A 6178-nucleotide genomic window follows, 5' to 3' on the forward strand; every position below is an offset into this window, starting at 1 on the left:
TCCATGTTACACATCCAGGCCACACTGATGCAAAGGGTGGGCTTCCAAGGCCCTGGGAAGCTACAGCCCTGTTGTTCTTTAGGTACAGCCCTCATGGCTGCCTTTAAGGGCTGGCGTTGAGTGCTTGTGGCTTCTCTAGATGCACAGTGCAAGCTGTCAGTGAATCTACCATTCTGGGGCCTGGGGGACAGTGGACCTCTTCCCACAGCTCCACTAGGCCATGCCCTAGTGGGGACTCTGTGTGGAGGCTCTGAACCCCCATTTTCCCTCTGCACTGCCCTAGCAGAGGTACTACACGAGGGCTCTGCCCCTGCAGCAGATTTCTGCCTGAACAATCACTCATTTCCATACATCCTCTGAATTCTAGGCAGAGGTTCCCAAACTTCAGTTTTTGCCTTCTGCATACCTGCAGGCCCAACACTGAGTGACAACCACCAAGGCTTGGGGTTTTCACCCTCTGAAGCAATGGCCTGAAGTATACCTTGACCCCTTATAGCCATGGCTGAAGCTGAAGCAGCTAGGACACAGGGCACCATGTCTCAGGGCTGCACACAGAAGCAAAGCCCTGACCCACAAAACCATTTTTTTTCTTCTGCACCTCTAGGCCTGTGATGGGAAGATTGCAGCAAAGGTCTCTGAAATACCCTGGAGGCATTATATCCATTGACATGGCTAATAACATTCAGCTCTTATTTACTTATGCAAATTTCTGCAGCCTTGAATTCCTTCTCAGAAAATGGATTTTTCTTTTCTACTGCATACTGAGGCTGCAAATTTTCTAAACTTTTATGCTGTACTTCTCTTTTAAATTCTAGTTTCACGTAATTTGTTTAAACAAATGAGCATAGGATTTTAGAAGCAACCAAGCTACCTCTTGAATGCTTTGTTGCTTAGAAATTTCTTCCACTGGATACCCTAAATCATTTCTCTCAAGTTCAAAGTGCCACAGATCTCTAGAGTAGGGACACAATGCCACCAGTCTCTTTGTTAAAGCATAGCAAGATTGACCTTTACTCCAGTTCCCAATAAATTTTTCATCTCCGTCTGAGACCACCTTAGCCTGGACTTCACCATTCATATCACTAACAGCATTTTGGTCACAGCTATTCAACAAGTCTCCAGGAAGTTCCAAACTTTCCCTCATCTTCCTGTCTTCTTCTAGTCCCTCCAAACTGTTCCAACTTCTGCCCTTTACTCAGTTCCAAAGTCACTTCCACACCTTCAGGTGTCTTTATGGCAGTACCCCCTACTCTGTCAGTACTGATTCTCTGTATTAGTGAGTTCTCAAAGTGCTGTAAAGAACTACCTGAGACTGGATAATTTATAAATAAAAGATGTTTAATTGACTCACAGTTCCTGTACTGTACAGGGGGCATGGTTGTGGGGCCTCAGGAAACTTACAATCATGGTGGAAGGCAGAGTAGAAGCAAGCACATCCTCACACGGTGGCAGTAGAGAGAAAGTAAAGGAGGAAGTGTTACATACTTTTTAAAAAGCAGATGTCGTGATAACTCCCTCAGTCTCATGAGAAGAGAAAGGGGAAATTCTGCCCCCATGGTCAATGGCCTCCCACTAGATCCCTCCCGCATCGTTAGGAATTACAATTTGACATGAGATTCAGGTGGGGACACAGAGACAAACCATATCATACAAGAATGTCTATACCAGTTCTATTCACAAGGGATAGCCCCAAACTTGAAATAACTGTTGTTGCATTACATACAACCCTCCAGACTTAGTAGCTTATGACAACAGGCATTTATTTAGCTCACAATTCTATAAGTCATCTGGGCAGTATTTTCTTGAAGAGAGGAGCCGGTAAATGGTACCATAACAAGTATACATCATGGTGTGTCAGCAGATTAGACTGAAAATTACTAATCACTTTGGCAATAAAGAAGTGTTTGGTGATCTTAAACATAAAATAATTTAGTATACATAAACTTACATGTTCTATAGACTCACTGTTAGAGTCAAAACTATATACAGTATTCCCTCTTTTCTCTGACATTATTAATAATAGAATGTTCTAGTAAACATATTCAGGTTAATGATTCCCATATATGATCTAGAGCAGTGTCTGGCACAGATTACCTACTCAATAAATGTTTACCTACATAAGTTTGCCAATATTTATATAAATGGATTAAGATAAAAATTTATCTTCTACTGCACTAAAGTGAACAAGTTGATGCAATTTGTTTTATTTTACCACTATTAGAGTCTGCCAGAAAGACGTTACTCTGTAAGCAAAGAATTTCATCATTTTGTTAGCATATCTAAGAAATGCTCCTCAGTATAAAATAATACATATGATATTTCTTAATCCTATTATATTTCGTAGGAAGGGAAAGAAGAGGGTTCAGGAAAAGGTCATAATCCATTATGTGAACTAAATATTACACACTAGTTTCTGAAAGCATAGATATATTTGCCCCAGTTATTATAATAATAACAGGACCAACTTCCTGGATGGAGGACTCTGAAAACATATTTTAAAATTTGGCTAATCTTTCATATCCATATCTTGAACTTTTTTAGTTAATGACATTTTGGAGATCTTTAGGTAATGACATATCTCTATGGACATAGCAAATAGTGCTAGTTGATGCAGTGCTGTATTGGTAATCTGCCCTATGGCAGAATTACCTCTACTAAGAGTGAGAGTTAAGGAAGGCAACCTAATAATTTCAAGGCAGGTATTGTAGCAAGGATGATTTACATCACACACGTACAATCACATGCACACATATGCAATCATAAAAATTGAAACTAAAAATATCACTGTGTTGATATATCTTTCAATTGGCTAAAAGATTTTATATTTATCCCACCTTGCCTCCAACCACATTACTTTATGCTGTAGAAAAATAGCCATGTTAAGTACCATTAAGAGCTAAGGAGTAGCATCTAAATTTTAGTCCAGATTTAATATATAGTAATATTTGTCTTACTAAAAGTTCCATGCTTAATTTCTTCCCTTTAGAAAACCCATTCAGAATACCAACCACATTGACATTCTCAACTGAAGGAAATTTCATTATTTTCAATTATTAGACTTTGTCTTTAACCCAAGGGAAAAATTGGAAAGAAAACCAATAAAATGATATGAACTTCAAATATATGATGAGACATTAAAGATATAATTAAATCATGCACTTTGGCATTCATATACAATTTGTATTATTTATGTATAGAGGCACGTTAGCAATACACAGGAGCTTGAGTACCTGACCATATATTCTAGTAAGGAATTCAGTACAAGGCAAAACCAGAAAAAATGTATTCACCTCATAATGAAGACCCTGAGGACACCATGATAGCCATCCTCCAAGGTATTTTGCGTTCACACAGTCTTTTGAGCACTTCAGAAGAAAGACATTTCATGTGAACTCTTTGTGATTCTTCCTCTAGTCTTGGGAAACTCCTCCCCAAGTCTATTCCTGTGTTATCTCCTGTAGAGGATGCTTGCTCATATAGATTGCTGCTTCTTCCAATTATTTTATTCCATACTCTGAGAGAAGATGTTTTTTAATAGCACAGCTAAATAGTGCTACTGATTGTTTTCCTCTTAAGCAAATTCAAGTGTAATTGTATTTATACCCAAAAGACTGGGGTGACGAGTAGGGGTAGGCACGGCTAGTATGAAGCAAATCAAGTTTTTTTTTTACCCACCCACTTCCCTCTAGTAATTTTCTTATGCTATTTGTCATCCCTGATCATTAAACTACACTAGCTTTTCTTTGATATTTTCTGGTTTACTTTTACCCATAGAGATTAAGAAGTTTTTCAGCTACTTGGTAACCCAGTGCCCCATTCTCATGCAGACGATGTCTGGTTTCACCTTAGGGTCAACACCATTTGCTTCCAAACTTTCTAAAATAAGTTTTCTCCCCAATTTTCTTTTCAATCCTGTACTCTGAATGTATTTACCTGATAAAAATTGAGTACTAATATTAGGCCTTCTAAAGATATGCTGTCCAAAGCAGTGGTCCTAATGTATTGATTTTAGCTTTTACAGCAGTCTGATGTGAGAGATATTTGGAGGTAGGTAGGCACTTCAGAACCTCTCAAAACTCAGAATGCAGGCAGTCATTTATGATGAATATATGTAAAGTATCCTTGGGATTCAGTATCAAGTTTATTCGTGGAAACTTGTAGAACTCACTTCTTAGGACAGTTGAGATACTAATACAGGATTTCTTCCAAGTTGTAATCTAATGCATTCATTAATAAAAACATTAAATTAAAAGTCCTGGTTGGACGTTGGGTTCCATCACAGGGGATGTTCCATGTGAATGAGTGAGGAAATCCTGAGGCCTTATCTACCAGCAGAATTGGGTGAAGAGACACCAGAGGGAGGAATCTCAGTCCTCAAAGAAAATAGCCAGTGGGTGTGTAGCTGTGGGGCAGAAGTGGAGTGTGCAGGGTAGCACCCTGAGTGGCCTCAGTTGCAGCAGTAACAGCAGCACAAACACAGTTCTGGCCAAGGAGGTGGCTTAAGCTGTTGGTAAAATGACACAACAGCTCTTTCTCCATAGTATGTGAGTTGACAAAACAAAGGACAGGGTTCCCATTACAATCTCCTTCAAGCTCCTTTCCCTTGCCACTCAGAGCTGATTTGTACAAAAACATGCTTTGCACTTGTACCTGGAGGAACTGGAGACAGTGGGTTCGAACTTTAGCAGTCATCTACCTGGTGTCCATAGTGGTTGTGGTTGCCTTATGAATGTGGGGACTACAGAAACTGGAGATTCAAATGCACACCAAAAGCTTGGTTTATCGCTGGAATTGTTTCTGCTGTTGACAATACCTAGATCACTGTGGGTTACATTGCTACAGTTAGTGCATTATATGCAACCTAAACTACAAAAATCAATCATAAGGATTCTTTGGATGGTACCCATTTACAATTTAGATAATTGGATACTCCAGCATTGCAATATATGTGCATACCTGCAGAGAATTCTATAAAGCTTATGTCATTTACAACTTTATGAGATTCCTTACCAATTATCTAACTAACTATTATTGAAATCTGGTGCTAATTATTGAAGCTGAAGATAGCTGAAACATTTTCCTCCTTTATGTTGCTGTCTACCATAGTCTATGGTAGAAGTATTGCTGTTTAGGCAAACTAGGCATATTACAGTATACAGTTATCAGACCATTCACCACCATCATTGTTTTAATCTGTGAACTGCTTGCTTTATATGATTAGCTTTTCATATACTTAGACTTATTTAGTTATAATAAACATGTCACAATTGTTTGCCATGTATTGTCTTCTACTATTTTATAAAAATCTAAAGGAAGAACTGAGCCCAATCCAACATGTTGGCAAATTTCTTTGTGTAAAGCTGGTATTTTTTGTTTCTTTTTGGCAAGTAGTAATTATTGCTTTGATGGTAAAAGTTGGCATTATTTATGAAAAGCATGTATGGAAATGGCAAACTGTGGAAGCTGTGGTTTCGGGAATCCAGGACTTTATATCTGCATTGAGAGGTTCCTTGTTGCTATTGCCCATCACTACCCTTTCTCATTAACCATATCTCCAAGAAGCAGAACATGGCTCATGCTCTGATTCCTTTCTTGCCATGTGGGATGTTTCAGACATTAGTATTTTTGAACAAATAAGGCACATTGGATGGACAGTCAGGAGACATCATAGGAAAAATTTGTTTCCTGAGAATCACAATCAGAATGAGCATACAAACTTATTATCATCATCATGGAGATGCAATTTCCACAGCCTCTTTTATGTTACTTTGACCCATGGATCACTATAAGGATTTGGACACACTGACACTCCCCAGACTACAGCTACTATGCCCAAAATATCTGATGAAATACTTAATAATACTATAGGAGAGAAAAAGATTCAGATAAATCTGTGGATTCCTGAACAGTGTGGAAATCAAACTGCAATTACGATATTGTATCATTACCTGGTATTCCATGGCTCAGGATTTTGTGCTTGGGAAAAGCCATGAATAATGGGAAATTTCAACACAAAAATAGCTGAAAGCCAGGTACAACTACTGGAGATATATATATATATATATATATATATATATATATATATATCTATTATATATATATATATAAAATCCTGTGTGTGTGTGTATATATATACACATATATACACCTACGTTTTGTACATCAAAGGATCAAAGGT

At 38.2% G+C, this 6178-nt stretch overlaps 1 pseudogene; it reads left to right on the forward strand.

Moving 5' to 3' along the window:
* Window positions 1–4585: 4585 nt before the first annotated feature.
* Window positions 4586–5905, forward strand: LOC103232301 (transmembrane protein 184C pseudogene; annotated as a pseudogene).
* The last annotated feature ends 273 nt before the right edge of the window (window positions 5906–6178 follow it).

This window comes from Chlorocebus sabaeus, chromosome X (genome assembly GCF_047675955.1).
Source record: "Chlorocebus sabaeus isolate Y175 chromosome X, mChlSab1.0.hap1, whole genome shotgun sequence".
NCBI lineage: Eukaryota > Metazoa > Chordata > Mammalia > Primates > Cercopithecidae > Chlorocebus > Chlorocebus sabaeus.